General features: G+C 41.9%; 1 protein-coding gene across 1 annotated transcript in view; it reads right to left on the bottom strand.

Moving 5' to 3' along the window:
- Positions 1–19,980, bottom strand: part of LOC110488077 (four and a half LIM domains protein 3) — a 29,819-nt gene extending 9,839 nt beyond the window's left edge. The window contains exon 1 of the mRNA XM_021560064.2: positions 19,571–19,980. The gene's annotated coding sequence lies outside the window, so the exon portion shown is untranslated. The remainder of the gene's footprint in view (positions 1–19,570) is intronic.
- Positions 19,981–20,448: the final 468 nt, after the last annotated feature.

Below are 20,448 nucleotides of genomic sequence, written 5' to 3'. Positions count from 1 at the left end.
CAAACACCAAATTGAGACTTTGCATGCAGAATTCTGAAAAAAATATCCTCTGTGTACAACGTAAAACACCAAATAATGCATGCAGAGCAGAATTAGGCCGATACCCGCTAACTATCAATATCCAGAAAAGAGCAGGTAAATTCTACAACCACCTTAAAGGAAGCGATTCCCAAACCTTCCATAACAAAGCCAGGGAGACATCACCTACAGAGAGATGAACCTGGAGAAGAGTCCCCTAAGCAAGCTGGTCCTGGGACTCTGTTCACAAACACAAACAGACCCCGCAGAGCCCCAGGACAATTAGACCAAATCATGAGAAAACAAAAAGATAATTACTTGACACATTGGAAAGAATTTACAAAAAAACAGCGCAAACTAGAATGCTATTTTGCCCTAAACAGCCCCCGTGGCAGAATACATGACCACTGTGACTGAACCAAACTTAAGGAAAGCTTTGACTATGTACAGACTCAGTGAGCATAGCCTTGCTATTGAGAAAGGCCGCAGTAGGGGGACCTGGCTCTTAAGAAAACAGAGAAAACAGTGCACACTGCCCACAAAATGAGGTGGAAACTGAGCTGCACTTCCTAACATCCTGCCAAATGTATGACCATATTAGAGATACACATTTCCCTCAGATTACACAAATCCACAAAGAATTCAAAACAAACCCAATTCTCATGAACGCCCATGTCTCTTGGGTGAAATACCACAGTATGCAATCACAGCAGCAAGATTAGTGACCTGTTGCCAGAAGAAAAGGGCAACCAGTGAGGAACAAACGCAATTGTAAAAACAACCCATATTTATGTTTATTTATTTTCCCTTTTGTACTTGAACTATTTGCACGTAATATGACATTTGTAATTTCTTTTTTCTTTTGGAACTTTTGTGAGTGTAATGTTTACTGTTCATTTTTATTGTTTATTTCACTTTTGTTTATTATCTAGTTCACTTGCTTTGGCAATGTTAACATAGGTTTTCCATGCCAATAACGCCCTTAAATTGAAATTGAAAGAGCGAGAGAAAGAGAGAGAGAGAGAGCGAGAGAGGAGTGAGAGAGAGGAGAGAGAGAGAGGAACGAGAGAGAGATTCCCATGCAACAAAAAAAATGTATGTACCTACAAGTAAGTATCCAAGGCAAGCAGTCAACAGTAGGATAGGATGACCTTTAATGCCCCAGAGGGGGAAATTGTCTGCTGCTGTATACAAAATTGACACTGTACAAAACACACACAACATACAGGGCATTCGGAAAGTATTCAGACCCCTTGACTTTTTCCAAATGTTGTTACATTACAGCCTTATTCTAAAATGCATTAATTACAGATTGTTCCTCATCAAGCCCATAATGGAAACAGTTGTTTACAAATGTTTGCAAATGTATTAAAAATAAAAAACAGAAATACCTTATTTGCATAAGTATTCAGACCCTTTGCTATGAGACTCGAAATTGAGCTCAGGTGCATCCTGTTTCCATTGATCATCCTTGAGATCTTTCTACAACTTCATTTGAATCCACCTGGGTAAATTCAATTGATTGGACATCATTCGGAAAGGCACACACCTGTCTATATAAGGTCCAACAATTGACAGTGCATGTCAGAGCAAAAACCAAGCAATGAGGTTGAAGGAATTGTCCGTAGAGCTCCGAGACAGGATTATGTTGAGGCACAGATCTGGGGAAGGGTACCAAAAACTGTCTGCAGCATTTAAGGTCCCAAGATCATAGTGGCCTCCATCATTCTTAAATGGAAGAAGTTTGGAACCACCAAAACTCTTCTTAGAGCTGGCCGCCTGGCCAAACTGAGCATTTGGGGGAGAAGGGCCTTGGTCAGGGAGGTGAACAAGAACCCAATGGTCACTCTGACAGAGCTCCAGTGTTCCTCTGTGGAGATGGGAGAACCTTCCAGAAGGACAACCACCTCTGCAGCACTCCACAAATCAGGCCTTTATGGTAGAGTGGCCAGACAGAAGCCACTCCTCACTAATAGGCACATGACAACCCGCTTGGAGTTTGCCAAAAGGCACCTAAAGGACTCTCAGACCATGAGAAACAAGATTCTCTAGTCTGATGATACAAGATTGAACACTTTGGCCTGAATGCCAAACATCACATCTGGAGGAAACCTGGCACATTCCCTACGGTGAAGCATGGGGCTGGCAACATCAAGGTGTGTGGATGTTTTTCAGTGGCAGGGACTAGGAGATTATTCAGGATCGAGGGAAAGATGAACGGAGCAAAGTACAGAGAGCTCCTTGATGAAAACCTGCTCCAGAGCGCTCAGGACCTCAGCCTGGGGTGAAGGTTCACCTTCCAACAGGACAATGACCCTAAGCACACAGCCAAGATAATGCAGGAGTGGCTTCGGGACAAGTCTCGGAATGACCTTGAGTGGCCCAGTCAGAGCCCGGACTTGAACCCGATCTAACATCTCTGGAGAGACCTGAAAATAGCTGTGCAGCGACGCTCCCCATCTACATTGACAGAGCTTCTGCAGAGAATCTGCAGAGAAGAATGGGAGAAACTTCCCAAATTCAGGTGTACCAAGCTTGTGGTGTCATACCCAAGAAGACTTGAGGCTGTAATCACTGCCAAAGATGCTTCAACTAAGTACTGAGTAAATGGTCTGAATACTTATGTAATTTTTCAGTTGTTTGTTTTTTACAAATGTGCAACGTTTTCTAAAATACTGTTTTTGCTTTGTCATTATGGTTTATTGTGTGTAGATTTATGAGGGGGGAAAAAAACGTTTAATCCATTTTAGAATAAGGCTGTAACAAAATGTGGAAAAAGTCAAGAGGCCTGAATACTTTCCGAATGCACTGTAGTACATACATTGCACGTCATACATGTTGAACACGTCTCGTACAACCAAATACAGTGCCTTGCGAAAGTATTCGGCCCCCTTGAACTTTGCGACCTTTTGCCACAATTCAGGCTTCAAACATAAAGATATAAAACTGTATTTTTTTGTGAAGAATCAACAACAAGTGGGACACAATCATGAAGTGGAACGACATTTATTGGATATTTCAAACTTTTTTAACAAATCAAAAACTGAAAAATTGGGCGTGCAAAATTATTCAGCCCCCTTAAGTTAATACTTTGTAGCGCCACCTTTTGCTGCGATTACAGCTGTAAGTCGCTTGGGGTATGTCTATCAGTTTTGCACATCGAGAGACTGACATTTTTTCCCATTCCTCCTTGCAAAACAGCTCGAGCTCAGTGAGGTTGGATGGAGAGCATTTGTGAACAGCAGTTTTCAGTTCTTTCCACAGATTCTCGATTGGATTCAGGTCTGGACTTTGACTTGGCCATTCTAACACCTGGATATGTTTATTTTTGAACCATTCCAGTGTAGATTTTGCTTTATGTTTTGGATCATTGTCTTGTTGGAAGACAAATCTCCGTCCCAGTCTCAGGTCTTTTGCAGACACCATCAGGTTTTCTTCCAGAATGGTCCTTTATTTGGCTCCATCCATCTTCCCATCAATTTTAACCATCTTCCCTGTCCCTGCTGAAGAAAAGCAGGCCCAAACCATGATGCTGCCACCACCATGTTTGACAGTGGGGATGGTGTGTTCAGCTGTGTTGCTTTTACGCCAAACATAACGTTTTGCATTGTTGCCAAAAAGTTCAATTTTGGTTTCATCTGACCAGAGCACCTTCTTCCACATGTTTGGTGTGTCTCCCAGGTGGCTTGTGGCAAACTTTAAACAACACTTTTTATGGATATCTTTAAGAAATGGCTTTCTTCTTGCCACTCTTCCATAAAGGCCAGATTTGTGCAATATACGACTGATTGTTGTCCTATGGACAGAGTCTCCCACCTCAGCTGTAGATCTCTGCAGTTCATCCAGAGTGATCATGGGCCTCTTGGCTGCATCTCTGATCAGTCTTCTCCTTGTATGAGCTGAAAGTTTAGAGGGATGGCCAGGTCTTGGTAGATTTGCAGTGGTCTGATACTCCTTCCATTTCAATATTATCGCTTGCACAGTGCTCCTTGGGAGGTTTAAAGCTTGGGAAATCTTTTTGTATCCAAATCCGGCTTTAAACTTCTTCACAACAGTATCTCGGACCTGCCTGGTGTGTTCCTTGTTCTTCATGATGCTCTCTGCGCTTTTAACGGACCTCTGAGACTATCACAGTGCAGGTGCATTTATATGGAGACTTGATTACACACAGGTGGATTGTATTTATCATCAATAGTCATTTAGGTCAACATTGGATCATTCAGAGATCTTCACTGAACTTCTGGAGAGAGTTTGCTGCACTGAAAGTAAAGGGGCTGAATAATTTTGCACGCCCAATTTTTCAGTTTTTGATTTGTTAAAAATGTTTGAAATATCCAATAAATGTCGTTCCACTTCATGATTGTGTCCCACTTGTTGTTCATTCTTCACAAAAAAATACAGTTTTATATCTTTATGTTTGAAGCCTGAAATATGGCAAAAGGTCGCAAAGTTCAAAGGGGCCGAATACTTTCGCAAGGCACTGTACATAATACATATTGCACACACTGCCCTTACACATTCTGTCAGCGGCATACTAACAGATCAGCTTAACTTATTGCTGTTTAGACACCATGGACCTCCAAGGTCCTAGCCTGGTCCCAGATCTGTGATTTTGAACACTCCATTTTTATTGTCAAGCCAAACAAGGTTTCGCATTACAATTCCATAAGAAGTTGGCAAGAGAACATAAAACAGATCTGGCACCCAGGCTGCCAAGGCCCCTGATTCACCCTGGGAAACATTCCTGATTACATGTTCTAATCAGGTGATTGACATCTTGTGTGGTGAATAGGGAGGACGGGATGGAAATAAGCCTGACAGCTCTACTATACTGAGACAATCATAACACCCTCCGGCTGCTTCTTACTGTAAGTCTGTAGGGAGCTGCAAGAGTATGTGACACGAGGTCAGATACATGTACCCCAGTAGCTTTCCTATGGAACGGGAAGGGCAAATAGGGTCCAAAAGGGTACATATGGGCTGTGTCTCAAATGGCACCTTATTTCCTACATAGTACACTACTTTGACCAGAACCATATGGGCCCTGATCAAAAGTAGTGCACTATATAGGGAATAGGGTGCCATTTGGGAAGCATACATAGTGTAGAGTAGCAAAAGTGTGGGGATAAAGGTTGGAATTACATGAGTGGAGAAAAGTCTCAAGAGTTCAGGTAACACAGGCTCAAGAAAACAATGTCAGGAACATGGCATTGACAGAGACTCTAAAGGCAGACACATAAATGTTTCTCTTGGAAGACATTTTGTTTATTATATTTTCCCTCTTTTCAAGGAAAAGAACACCCTTGAAATGCTTTCAGAATGTCAAAAAGCAATGAGCGCGGAGAAGGATTGTGGGTTCAATGATGTGCAGCGGAGATTCAGGCAGTAGGTTTTAAAAGGGGGAGTGAATGGAAGGGAAAGCTCTGGGGTGAAAGGTTTAGCAGCTCCCACTCAGCAGACAGAGCTGAAGTCACAGCCTCACAGGCTCCATGTCCTAGTGGTGATTGAACCCAAGAACTGGACTGAATCCCAAATGGCACCCTATTCCCAATACCTGTATAATGCACTACTTTTGACCAGGACCCAAAGGGCTCTGTCCAAATGTAGTGCACTTTATAGAGAATTGGGTCCCATTTGGCACGCGGACATGGAGTTCCTAATGAAGCAGACCTCATTTCTTGGAAATGCATTTTGCACACACAGGGTTGGCTTGATATAAAACAGGGGGGAATCAACCATTGCTCATGAAAGGAATTCCATCCCACAGTTGCGGTTGTTTTTTTACAGGTATTGAGTTAAATGTACTAGAACCCAAGTTATTTGCGTCTGGTCAATTAAGGAGTCGGCTCAGCAGTGGGGTGTACGTGCCATTCAAATGGCTAGCCTCAGACTTTATTTACCATTATTGCCACCATTTATACATGATGGCAAGCACACAAGACAGAAGACCTGGCAAAAGAACAACTTCTGTTTTATCCACCCTATTTGTCTCTTTTGTTTATAATCAAGCAACTGAAAACTTGGCTAACCTCCACAACATGTCATAGCAGCAGAGCATTTGTAATGGGAACATTCAGCCATATCCTCCTCCCCCATCAGCTAGGCTGCATCAGCCTAAAGAGGTTTGAGGCTTTACAAGGTCAAAGACACTTGGACGGAACACAAAACAGACAAGTCCATCAAACTCCATATCTGTTTCATGTCCGTTTATTGTGAGAGCGGTGGAAATCAGCTTGACTTCCCCTGCTAATGTCTCTCAAGAGGTTAGGCTTCTAGCTATTCTAGTTCATCCATCCCTAAAACCACTGCACTGATACAACAATGGCCTTCCTTCCGGGCATAGTCCCCACACAGCACGACATCTGTATTTGTACTCCACCTGTTGTGTCGACAAGTATAAGCATTATGACATTCCTTTCTATCTTTTGAAAGTGATACAAATGTTAACCATAAAAATGTATATGTCTGACCATAATCAAAATACAAACCACTCCCTTTCTGTTGGATCATTTGTATCTATTGCGTCTACCCACCCACGGACAATATTTCTATCTTTGTTTAAACTCAATTTCAGCTCATTTATGCAATGTCCAGACCGTTCTGTTATAATAAGAGCTACTGAACAACAAAGAGCTATTCCCAAACAGCATGTCCTTTCCAGCTGTAGAGGAGATGACTGACCCTGAATGAGCCACGTCGGCATGGATACACTCCCTCTGTGGTTCCTCATCCTTACGACTGATGGTTGTGTTACACATGAACGTGACCCGGGTATAGAAACGATTTAGAGGGAATGCCTCAAAAATAGAGCAAGGAGCAGCAGGATGGGCACATACAAATACACATACACACGTACACATATCGTAACACAGAGTAGCTGGCTAGCATCATTGTTTTCGGAGCCACAGATGCATTGGACCTACCCTTCACTGAACAGAAATATAAACGCAGCATGTAAAGTGTTGGTCCCATGTTTCATGAGCTGAAATAAAAGATCCCAGAAATTGTATGTATCCACAAAAAGCTTATTTCTCTCATATTTTGTGCACAAATTTGTTTACATCCCTGTTAGTTAGTGGGCCTGTCTGCCAAGTGGGTGGGCCTATGCCCTCCCATGCCCATCCATGGCTGCACCCCTGCACAGTCAGTTGAAATGCATAGATTGTGACCTAATGAGTTTATTTAAATGTGCTGATTTCCTTATATGAACTGTAACTCAGTAAAATCTTGGAAATTGTTGCATGTTGCGTTTATATTTTTGTTCAGTATATATAAATGTATCTGTGTCTCTGCGTCCTGCTCCCAGTGAGTGGTTAAGTCAAACAGAAATCCATCAGTGGGACACGTGTTTTTCTCTCCTAGCACACTTCTGTTATAACTCTGCATTTCGCACCTCCAGCCACAGCAGACACGTGGATATTCTTCAGTGATATATTGTCCACGCTGGTGAAAGATTAATCGGAGTCATCAACTCTGAAGGCTTTGTACTGTGAGCCAGACAGCAAAACATACTCTCCCTCTTCGTCTCCCACATGGCCCAACAACAGACCAGGCCGCTCTCTGTCCCTTCAAGGTTCTCTGAAGTTGTTTTCTTTCTAACCTGACATTTTTTCAGAGTGCGGTGCCAGTTGTAACCGCATGAGCCATGTGAGTTCTACTGCAGGACCAATGGGGCTCTGGTCAAAAGTAGTGTACTGTAAAGGGATTAGGGTTCCATTTGGGATGCACACGGTGTGTTTATTTTCCCAGCAGAGGAGTCTAGTGTACCCTATGCTTTACAACCCAGAATGTTCCATGATGAAACCCTATGACACCAATGAGCAAGAGAAAAGAGAAAGGAGTCTTTGTATGAAATGGAACAATCCTACAGTAGTGTGTAGGTAGCCTATGATAACATTACCAGTTTCTTCCTAGGATTCAAAAAAAGACTAATCAGCTGGTTGTGCTTGTTGACATGTGCTGGGTGATGTATTGCGCTTTCCACTGACATTCAAATTAGAGCCCTGCACAAGCATGAATTTAATGCCTGAGTCCTACCCATACATGCAACGTTCAGGCCAGAATGCTTTGGCCAAATTTAAGGCTCTGCCTGAAAAAAAAAAGAAGAAGAAAAAAAAAAAATAATCTTTGTTAGTATGCATTAGCTGCTCGTCTCTGTCTGTCCCACACTCCCTGCGCTTTTCGCGCTGCATCCGTTCTGTTGCTGGTCTCAATGATGAGACTTGAGAGAGCAGTTAGCTGTTAGCTAGATATTTTTCGTCTCTCTAAACTCAACAAAACTCAAGGAACAATATTATTTTATAGGGATGGGCATGAGTATCGAGTACTTGAGCACTCGAACGGACGTCAACATTTGATCTTTAACCAGATACAGTGGGGCAAAAAAGTATTTAGTCAGCCACCAATTGTGCAAGTTCTCCCACTTAAAAAGATGAGAGAGGCCTGTAATTTTCATCATAGGTACACTTCAACTATGACAGGCAAAATTAGAAAAAAAATCCAGAAAATCACATTGTAGGATTTTTTATGAATTTATTTGCAAATTATGGTGGAAAATAAGTATTTGGTCACCTACAAACAAGCAAGATTTCTGTCTCTCACAGACCTGTAACTTCTTCTTTAAGAGGCTCCTCTGTCTTCCACTCGTTACCTGTATTAATGGCACCTGTTTGAACTTGTTATCAGTATAAAAGACACCTGTCCACAACCTCAAACAGTCACACTCCAAACTCCACTATGGCCAAGACCAAATAGCTGTCAAAGGACACCAGAAACAAAATTGTAGACCTGCACCAGGCTGGGAAGACTGAATCTGCAATAGGTACGCAGCTTGGTTTCAGGAAATCAACTGTGGGAGCAATTATTAGGAAATGGAAGACATACAAGACCACTGATAATCTCCCTTGATCTGGGGCTCCACGCAAGATCTCACCCCGTGGGGTCAAAATGATCACAAGTACGGTGAGCAAAAATCCCAGAACCACACGGGGGGACCTAGTGAATGACCTGCAGAGAGCTGGGACCAAAGTAACAAAGCCTACCATCAGTAACACACTATGCCGCCAAGGACTCAAATCCTGCAGTGCCAGACGTGTCCCCCTGCTTAAGCCAGTACATGTCCAGGCCCGTCTGAAGTTTGCTAGAGAGCATTTGGATGATCCAGAAGAAGATTGGGAGAATTTCATATGGTCAAATGAAACCAAAATATAACTTTTTGGTAAAAACTCAACTCGTCGTGTTTGGAGGACAAAGAATGCTGAGTTGCATCCAAAGAACACCATACCTACTGTGAAGCATGGGGGTGGAAACATCATGCTTTGGGGATGTTTTTCTGGAAAGGGACCAGGACGACTGATCCCTGTAAAGGAAAGAATGAATGGGGCCATGTATCGTGAGATTTTGAGTGAAAACCTCCTTCCATCAGCAAGGGCATTGAAGATGAAACGTGGCTGGGTCTTTCAGCATGACAATGATCCCAAACACACCGCCCGGGCAACAAAGGAGTGGCTTCGTAAGAAGCATTTCAAGGTCCTGGAGTGGCCTAGCCAGTCTCCAGATTTCAACCCCATAGAAAATCTTTGGAGGGAGTAGAAAGTCTGTGTTGACCAGCAACAGCCCCAAAACATCACTGCTCTAGAGGAGATCTGCATGGAGGAATGGGCCAAAATACCAGCAACAGTGTGTGAAAACCTTGTGAAGACTTACAGAAAACATTTGACCTCTGTCATTGCCAACAAAGGGTATATACAAAGTATTGAGACACTTTTGTTATTGGCCAAATACTTATTTTCCACCATAATTTGCAAATAAATTAAATAAAAATCCTACAATGTGATTTTCTGGATTTTTTTTTCTCATTTTGTCTGTCATCTGTGTACCTATGATGAAAATTACAGGCCTCTCTCATCTTTTTAAGTGGGAGAACTTGCACAATTGGTGGCTGACTAAATACTTTTTTGCCCCACTGTATATATTTTTTCAAATACTGTAAAACTATTGAGTAAAACTTTCGTCTTGAAGACAACATTTATTTACTTTGACTTTAGTGTTCCGTTTGTACATGTGTATTTGTGGGGTAAAACAATAAAGAAACCAAGCCATGCATCAAACATTACTTATTATTAAACTCCCTTTCACCTCCGTGTCTCGCTCACTCAGTTGCGTTCTGATCTCTCCCTCTACACCAGTGGCATGCATTCATGGATGCCAAGGGGAGGCCAGTCTTCCCCAAAAAATTGACCAAGAAAAATATATATTTTTACATTTCTCTTTCGATAAATAATCTTTCTGTGTTTCATAAATTTCCTGCCATTCACAAGAGGCTGAATGTACCTCACCGGAGAAAGGATCCACTTTAACAAAACAGTGCCCCTTTGTCTCAGTATGTGCAGAATGAGTTCAGACCAATCACATCACAAGTCAAATGTCATTCTTGACAGGAAAAAAATTACATCTTGTTGTGTTGTTGTCCACTGGTGGCTAGCTAGCTACCAAGAATCGTCACTTTCCTAAATTAGCCATCGAAAGAATTTGGACTTGGACTTGTGGTTTTACTTAATTCTCCGTTCTGGCCAGTGATTATACCAGTGATTCTGATCCAACCTTAAATTCATACAGTACCAGTCAAAAGCTTGGACACACCTACTAATTCAATGGGTTTTCATTATTATCTTGGCATTCTCTCAACCAGCTTCATGAGGTAGTCACCTGGAATGCATTTAAATTAACAGGTATGCCTTGTTAAAAGTTAAATTGTGGAATTTCTTTCCTTCTTAATGCGCTTGAGCCGATCGTGACAAGGTAGAGGTGGTATACAGAAGATCGCCCTATTTGGTAAAAGACCAAGTCTATATTATGTAAAGAACAGCTCAAATAAGCAAAGACGACAGTCCATCATGACTTTAAGACATGAAGGTCAGTCAATGCGAAAAATGTCACTTTGAAAGTTTCTTCAAGTGCAGACGCAAAAACCATCAGGCGCTATCATGAGGACCGCCACAGGAAAGGAAGACCCAGAGTTACCTCTGCTGAAGAGGATAAGTTCATTAGTGTTACCAGAAATTGCAGCCCAAATAAATGCTTCACAGAGTTAAAGAAACAGACACATCTCTACATGAACTATGTGAATCAGGTCTTCATGGTCGAATTGCTGCAACAACAACAAAAACACTACTAAAGGACACCAATAAGAAGAAGACTTGCTTGGGCCAAGAAATACGAGTAATCAGTGGTGTACAGTACTTAAATAAAAAATACTTTAAAGTACTACTTAAGTTGTTCTTGTGGGTATCTGTACTTTACTATTTATATTTTTGACAACTTTTACTCCACTACATTCCTAAAGAAAATAATGTACTTTTTACTCCTTACATTTTCCCTGACACCCAAAAGTACTCATTACATTGTGAATGCTTAGCAGGACACAAAAATTGGCTAATTCACGCACTTATCAAGTGAACATCCCTGGTTATCCCCACTGCCTCTGATCTGGCAGACTCACTATATACAAATGCTTCGTTTGTAAATTATGTCTGACTGATGAAGTGTGCCCCTGGCTATCTGTAAATTTAAAAAATAAGAAAATCATGCTGTCTGGGTTGCATAATATAAGGAATTCTAAATGATTTATACTTTTCCTTTTCCTTTTGATACCTAAGTATATTTTAGCGATTACATTTACTTTTGATGCTTATGTATATTTAAAACCAAATACTTTTCAACTTTTACTCAAGTAATATTTTACTGGTTGACTTTCACTTCTACTTGAGTCACTTTACTTTTACTCAAATATGACAATTGGGTACTTTTTCCACCACTGCGAGCAATGGACATTAATTAGACCGGTGGAAATCTGTCCTTTGGTCTGATGAGTCCAAATTTAAGATTTTTGGTTCCAACTGCCATGTCTTTGTGAGACGCAGAGTAGGTGAACGGATGATCTCTGCATGTGTGTTTTCCACCATGAAGCATGGAGGAGGAAGTGGGAGTGCTTTGCTGGTGACACTGTTGGTGATGTATTTATAATTCAATGTATACTTAACCAACATGGCTTCCACAGCATTCTGCAGCAATATGCCATCCCATCTGGTTTGCACTTAGTGGGACTATCATTAGGACAATGACCCAAAACACACCTCCAGGCTGTGTAAGGGATATTTGACCAAGGAGAGTGATGGAGTGCTGCATCAGATGAACTGGCCTCCACAATCACCTGACCTCAACCCAATTGAGATGGTGTAGAACAATAGTAAAAATAAAGAAAAACCCTGGAATGAGTAGGTATCCAAACTTTTGACTGTGCTGTATGTGATGAGTCCAAAAAAGTTCGTGGAAAACAGGTCAATGTAGATAGTCTGCATAGCTATTTGTTTAATTATTTAGAAGTCTTATAGCTTGGTGTTAGAAGCTGTTCAGGGTCCTGTTGGTTCCAGACTTCGTGAATTGCTACTGCTTGCCATGTGGTAGCAGAGAGAAGAGTCTATGACTTGGGTGGCTAGAGTCTTTGACCATTCATAGGGCCTTCCTCTAACACCACATGGATGGCAGGGAGCTCGGACCTAGTGATGTACTGGGTCATACGCATTACCCTCTGTAGCGTCTTGCATACGGATGCCAAGCAGTAGCCATAACAAGCTGTGATGCAGCCAATCAAGATGCTCTCAATGGTGCAGCTGTAGAACTTTTTGAGGATCTGAGGGCCCATGCCAAATCTTTTCAGCCTTTTGAGAGGGAAGAAGCGTTGTTGTGCCCTCTTTACGACTGTGTTGGTGTGTGGACCATGATAGATCCTTAGTGATGTGGACACAAAGGTACTTGAAGCTCTCGACCCGCTCCACTACAGCCCTGTTAATGTGAATGGGGGCGTGCTCAGCCCTCCGTTTCCCATAATCCATGATGAGCTCCTTTGTCTTACTGATGTTGAGGGAGAGGTTGTTGTCCTGGCACCACACTACCAGGTCTCTGACCCTCTACCTATATCGTTGTCGGCGATGATCAGGCCTACCACCGTCATGCCGTCAGCAAACTTAATGATGGCGTTGGAGTTGTGCGGGGCCACGCAGTCGTGGGTGAACAGGAAGTACAGGAGGGGACTAAGCACTTACCCCTGAGGGGCCCCTGTGTTGAGGGTCATCGTGGCAGATGAGTGGTTGCCTACTCTAACCACCTGGGGCGGACCGTCAGGAAGTCCAGGATCCAGTTGCAGAGGGAGGTGTTCAACCTCAGGGTCCTTTGCTTAGTGATGAGCTTAGAAGGCATTATGGTGTTGAACGCTGAGCTGTATTCAATGAACAGCATTCTCACACAGGTGTTCCTCTTGTTCAGGTGGAAGAGGGCAGTGTGGAGTACAATAGAGAGCGTAATATGTGGATCTGTTGGGGCGGTATGCGAATTGGAGTGGATACAAGGTGTCTGGGATGATGGTGTTGATGTGAGCCATGACCATCCTTTCAAAGCACTTCATGGCTACAGAAGTGAATGTTAAGAGGCTATAATAATTTACCTTGGCTTTCCTGGGCACAGGGACTACGTTGTTCTTCATGAAACATGTAGGTATTACAGACTGGGTCAGTGAATGACTGGGTCAAGTGAATGTTAACCTGTTTAAAGGTCTTACTCACATGGGCTACAGAGAGCGTGATCACACTGTCAGCTGTCATTTAATAGTTACCCCACTTCACTTTTATATTTATTTATCATGAACCAAGATTAGCCAGCAGCATACCACCCTGTATACCACTGCTGGCTTGCTTCTGAAGCTAAGCAGGGTTGGTCCTGGTCAGTTCCTGGATGGGAGACCAGATGCTGCTGGAAGTGGTGTTGGAGGGCCAGTAGGAGGCACTCTTTCCTCTGGTCTAACAAAATATCCCAATACCCCAGGGCAGTGATTGTGGATGCTTCCCTGGGTAGGGTGCCGTCTTTTGGATGGGACGTTAAACGGGTGACTTGACTCTCTGAGGTCATTAAAGATCCCATGGCACTTATTGTAGGAGTAGGAGTAGGGGTGTTAACCCCAGTGTCCTGGCTAAATTCCCAATATGGCCCTCAAAAAACCATCATGGTCACCTAATAATCCCCAGTTTACTATTGGCTCATTCATCTCCCTTGTAACTATTCCCCAGGTTGTTGCTGCAAATGAGAATGTGTTCTCAGTCAACTTAACTGGTAAAATAACAGATAAATAAATTAGCCTATGTTTAAACATGTTCCTGCCCAGAACAGTTCACATTTTGTTAGAGATTTTTGGGTCACACAACACAGCTCTCACAGAGAATGATATTGATGGGCTATTAAATTTGCTATAAACACATTAAAAGCTCCTGTAGCTATAGTAAAATGTTCATGGTTGGGGCCATAAATTCTGTCAGAAAAAAAGGAAAGGCTTGTCCCTTACAGCCATCGGTCAGATGACTGCTCCCTCTCTCTTTTATCCCAGTACAAAGAGACCCAATGTGAAGTGACTGACTTCCTGCCAGATCAGAAAGCACTGTTAGCTGCCTACACGCACACACAAACCAAAATGAACAGTGGTTGCTCTCATCAAGTTGATATGCATTCCAAACGGAATGTTTTGAGACACAGGTTGCAAAACATCTCGTTTTGGATACTTGAACATCGACCAAGTCCAACATCCCTTTGCCAATGTCCTTGGGAGATCACTTGAATCAATGTGTTGAAAAGAGACACAATTGCACTGGGAAACACAGACTGGGCGATGATGATACTATCAACTCAAGACAACTGAAGACTTGACATAATCTTCATTCTTATCTGAATTCAATGACAAACACGGACTCCACCTGCTCGTAGGGTAGTAATAAGAAAATCCCTTGCTGACATTAACACAGAAAAACTGAGCCTGTAATCAGTTGCCTGCCCTTTGAGGAACAATAAAAGCAAAATGAATGAGAGGGTACGTGCTTGGCTGTGTTTAGCTTTGGGCCCCCAGCTGGCTGTTTATACCCCGTAGGGAACAACGCAAGATGCAGCTGAAAGCCTTCTTCGAACTACGTCCCTCCCGCACCACCTCTGGTGTGTACTAAAACAAAAGGCCAAATCTGACAGCAAATAAAAAGACGTCACTGTGCCAAGGCCTTCTTCGCTCTGTGTGGTAGACCTATGCTGTCTTCATGAACAAAGAAAAGGAAAGGCCTGAGTATGACATGGTGTAGAAGTCAGTCTAGTAAAGATGACAACAAATATGTGCTTTAAATTAGACGATAAACAGATGAAAATCAATTGAAAAGGTGGAATACATATAATCTCCTATATCTAGTAAAAGGTAGTCATGGAGATAAGAAGGCAGGAAACGTCACTAGCATCCTCTTCTGAAGCAAAGTTGCTTTTGGCAACAGGCTATGTTTCATTTGGATTATTTTGCAGTGGGAATTCGGCCAAAGAATAAATAAATAAAGTTTGCTTGATGTGCACAATCAGCAGTCAGTCATTATCCAAAACAAATATGCATGTAAACATATTTTCCCAGCATCAGATGCTGGTAGCCAGTAGAGCGAGCATCCATCCAACCCCAGGCCCCGGGTGTTAATAGTATCAACTGTGTTTATTTTCCCAGAGCCCCTGGCGACCCTACAGCCTGTTGCCTTTGTTTCATGGATGCTGTAAGATTTATTTGTCTTTGTTTTTGAGTAACATCTACATGTGTAAGCACTTTAGGACTGTTGAGATAAATGGTTCTAGACCCCAAACAGTATTTTGTTGGGAGAGAGGGAGTTTGAGGAATGGTGGAGTGGAGATGGAGTGGAATGCACATGTTTCTGGACACAATGAATGAATGGGACCAAATTCATTAGAAAGAGAAAGAGAAAGAAAGAGAGAGAGAGAGAGAGAGAGAGAGAGAGAGAGAAGGGGGAAAGAGACAGGAGGGCATAACTCTGAGCTCACATCCCAACTCCTTTTAAATCTTCCATTGCTGCTGTTCATGGTGGGAAAAGTGACACTCTAGAACCAGCCAAGCAAGGAGGAAATGGAAACAGAAACAACAGTGTGATAATGATAATGAGTCATTTACAACCTATGGGTCAATGTCCCTAATTATGGCCTGAGCCCGTACCAGGTTATGTCCCAAATGGCACTATTCCAAAAGTAGTGCACTATATGGGGAATAAGTTGCTATTGACAATGTATCCCCAGCCTGGGAAAGACTTGTCCATCTCCAGAAGTCCTGGAAACTGTTTGGCTCTGCTCCAATGATTGTACACAGACCCAACCTTCCCCAATGAGAAGAATGTCAGAGGAATGAGACTGTGGTCAGAATGTGGCAGAATCATGTGGTGGGTCCAATGTTGGGATTGAAAAAAACAGCAAATGCATTTTTCTTCCATCCTCCCTCTGTTCTAAAAACGGCAAATTCCTCCCTTTCTAAAAATAATGAAGCAGTTCTCTCTGGTTACCACCACATTTCTGCTGGTTACTCACAGGGAAAGACTCCTCATAAAAAGCCAATTGTTGAAGTAATCAAAGAGCTATGTTAATTACACCCAAAGTGGGTCGAACTCACATGATGACATGGATATAGAGTTTGCTGAATACATGCAGAAACTATTCCATTTGGTGCCAATGATGGTGAGTGTCTGGGAAAATAATACTTGCAATCTTAAGTATAAGACATGACATTACTCTTAAGGATGTTGGCTAATTGAGATGGCTGCATAGGTGTCCTACACAGAATTTGTCCTAACAGTTTTTATTGCGATGCCGATAACGCCAGGAAATCACACAAAAGTAAAACAGTTGAAAACAACAGTGTATATTAAACGGTCTTCTTCCTGTTACACAATGTCTCCCCCCACCATATCAGGACACTGTTAATCAAGCTCTTAGTTTGAATGTGTGAGCAAATAATGTGTTACGTGTGTTAATGTTCAACATTAATGTGTCAGAATCCATGTAATTCAAACAGAGATTGACTTGGGGGCAAATGTTACAGAGGGGCCCGTCTCTTCAAAAAACTCCAGGTTCTCTCTTTAAATCATACCTGTTCAAAATGGTCTGCAGGTCTTGTTGTGGTGTGGTCTTAGGTACAGTGCCTTGCGAAAGTATTCGGCCCCCTTGAACTTTGCGACCTTTTGCCACATTTCAGGCTTCAAACATAAAGATATAAAACTGTATTTTTTTGTGAAGAATCAACAACAAGTGGGACACAATCATGAAGTGGAACGACATTTATTGGATATTTCAAACTTTTTTAACAAATCAAAAACTGAAAAATTGGGCGTGCAAAATTATTCAGCCCCCTTAAGTTAATACTTTGTAGCGCCACCTTTTGCTGCGATTACAGCTGTAAGTCGCTTGGGGTATGTCTCTATCAGTTTTGCACATCGAGAGACTGAAATTTTTCCCATTCCTCCTTGCAAAACAGCTCGAGCTCAGTGAGGTTGGATGGAGAGCATTTGTGAACAGCAGTTTTCAGTTCTTTCCACAGATTCTCGATTGGATTCAGGTCTGGACTTTGACTTGGCCATTCTAACACCTGGATATATTTATTTTTGAACCATTCCATTGTAGATTTTGCTTTATGTTTTGGATCATTGTCTTGTTGGAAGACAAATCTCCGTCCCAGTCTCAGGTCTTTTGCAGACACCATCAGGTTTTCTTCCAGAATGGTCCTGTATTTTGCTCCATCCATCTTCCCATCAATTTTAACCATCTTCCCTGTCCCTGCTGAAGAAAAGCAGGCCCAAACCATGATGCTGCCACCACCATGTTTGACAGTGGGGATGGTGTGTTCAGCTGTGTTGCTTTTACGCCAAACATAACGTTTTGCATTGTTGCCAAAAAGTTCAATTTTGGTTTCATCTGACCAGAGCACCTTCTTCCACATGTTTGGTGTGTCTCCCAGGTGGCTTGTGGCAAACTTTAAACAACACTTTTTATGGATATCTTTAAGAAATGGCTTTATTCTTGCCACTCTTCCATAAAGGCCAGATTTGTGCAATATACGACTGATTGTTGTCCTATGGACAGAGTCTCCCACCTCAGCTGTAGATCTCTGCAGTTCATCCAGAGTGATCATGGGCCTCTTGGCTGCATCTCTGATCAGTCTTCTCCTTGTATGAGCTGAAAGTTTAGAGGGACGGCCAGGTCTTGGTAGATTTGCAGTGGTCTGATACTCCTTCCATTTCAATATTATCGCTTGCACAGTGCTTCTTGGGATGTTTAAAGCTTGTGAAATCTTTTTGTATCCAAATCCGGCTTTAAACTTCTTCACAACAGTATCTCGGACCTGCCCGGTGTGTTCCTGTTCTTCATGATGCTCTCTGCGCTTTTAACGGACCTCTGAGACTATCACAGTGCAGGTGCATTTATACGGAGACTTGATTACACACAGGTGGATTGTATTTATCATCATTAGTCATTTAGGTCAACATTGGATCATTCAGAGATCCTCACTGAACTTCTGGAGAGAGTTTGCTGCACTGAAAGTAAAGGAGATGAATAATTTTGCACGCCCAATCTTTCTGTTTTTGATTTGTTAAAAAAGTTTGAAATATCCAATAAATGTTGTTCCACTTCATGATTGTGTCCCACTTGTTGTTGATTCTTCACAAAAAAATACAGTTTTATATCTTTATGTTTGAAGCCTGAAATGTGGCAAAAGGTCGCAAAGTTCAAGGGGGCCGAATACTTTCGCAAGGCACTGTATCAATTATAAACTTGTGTGCCTCTGTCCAAGGCAACTAACCCCAACCCCCAACATCCCTCAGTTAGTTTCCTCATTCTAAAGTCAAATTAGGCTACATCCTACCATATATCCTGTCAGTCCAGTTCATTGGGAGAGAAGGGACAGATGCTAAGAATCTGAGCAACAGGATGTATAAAGTGTAAAGAGAGATAAAGAGGATAAATAACCGAGAGAGAGCATGAGAGAACATGAGAGAGAGAGAAGACAAATTCCATTCTCTGCCCGTGGTTTGTGTCAACAACAAAAAAACAACAATGAATGTTCCTTCTAACAAGCATTGTGTTTGTGCATCTGCTTCATGTCGAATCGTGTGTGTATGATAGACGTATCACAGAGTTTCTCAGCTCGAATACTGTACTGTCTGAGACACAGGTGAGTTGTGAGAAAGATCTCTCGAGCTGTGATCTGTCTTGTGGACGTCGAGTGTCCAGATATCTTGACCTAAAACGTTACGCGAATTTCTGTTCCCTTGATAAAAATAAGCATAAATACCTTTCTCAATTTATGACAATAGTTAACATATAACACATATTTTATAAGATAAAATAGTCAGTAGGCTAGAACTGAAGGGTCTAATAACGGACGATTCGCCAGGTGACTCGATTCGCATCACCAATTGTATTATCCAGGTGCTTCATTGACTAAAATGTAGACAAGTAAAAGTAAGAATAAACAAGACTATTCACTTAATCTCGTTTTCAATAAAATATTGATCTTATCGGCTCTCATAATTTTGTTATTATTTGTTATAAAACTCAAACAAATAATTGTAAAATATCATACCACCAATTTACAGCTCCTTTCGGGTCAGGGAACTTTGTCAAATGTAGTTTATTTGTTTAGGTCACCAACCTGTAGCTTGCAGCTTTTCTCTGGCAACAAAATTGACTCCAAATATTGACAAGTCAAGATCCGACGCAGTGCTGAACCCTTCTCAACTTCAACGAATATGAAATGCATCGTGCAGCCTACTACCTCCTGTGCGCAACAGCATCAGGCAAGCGCGTAAAATCACGCCCTACAGAAATGTCGCTTCTCGCTTTACTGCCGAGGCACAGCCGCACAGGTAATTTCAAGTGGCACAGACAAAAACATTTTTTTATTGAGCTATTCATTTACTTTGGAAGTCTGTGTTTGTTTAGACAAAATCTCTATGTTGTCATTGTTAAAGCTATGTTTTTGACTTGAATGTAAAAGTCAAACGTGAACAGAAGTCCGTAGACTGCTCCCTACTGTACCTTCTGGATCACAGACGACTGACTCATCAACCTGTATCTGTTTGTTCTTCATCCCTGTGTTATGTTAGTGCCAGTCTGTACTATCAGGTTAACTCCTTGTCACCCATTAGTGTCATGCCGTGTTTGGCTTGACAATTACCAATGGAGTTGACAAGAGCACAAGCAGATCTGGGACCAGGTCGTGTATCTCACTAACCAGTGTAAAGAAGTAGTGAACTACAAGTAGTTCAACTTGTAATTTAACTACATTTTGCATTAGCTTGGTGGCCTCGGCACTAAATTCAAATCTGGGTAGTGTTTTCACTAGTTAATTACTTTTTTTTGCCATGTAGTGGTGTAGATAACTACTGGAAGTACACTCTACTACTCTTTTTGCAAAAATAAAATATGGGTGAAATAGGCAATCATTTCCTTTCTTTTTCAGCATCAGACCTGCGTAATTCTCTCACTTGTGTTTAATAGGCTAAATATGACTTTGGGGTCAAATGTTAA

The sequence above is a fragment of the Oncorhynchus mykiss genome, chromosome 32 (assembly GCF_013265735.2).
Source record: "Oncorhynchus mykiss isolate Arlee chromosome 32, USDA_OmykA_1.1, whole genome shotgun sequence".
NCBI classification, from domain to species: Eukaryota; Metazoa; Chordata; class Actinopteri; order Salmoniformes; family Salmonidae; genus Oncorhynchus; species Oncorhynchus mykiss.
Note: the sequence above shows the minus strand (reverse complement) of the source record. Positions and strands in the feature narration are given on the sequence as shown.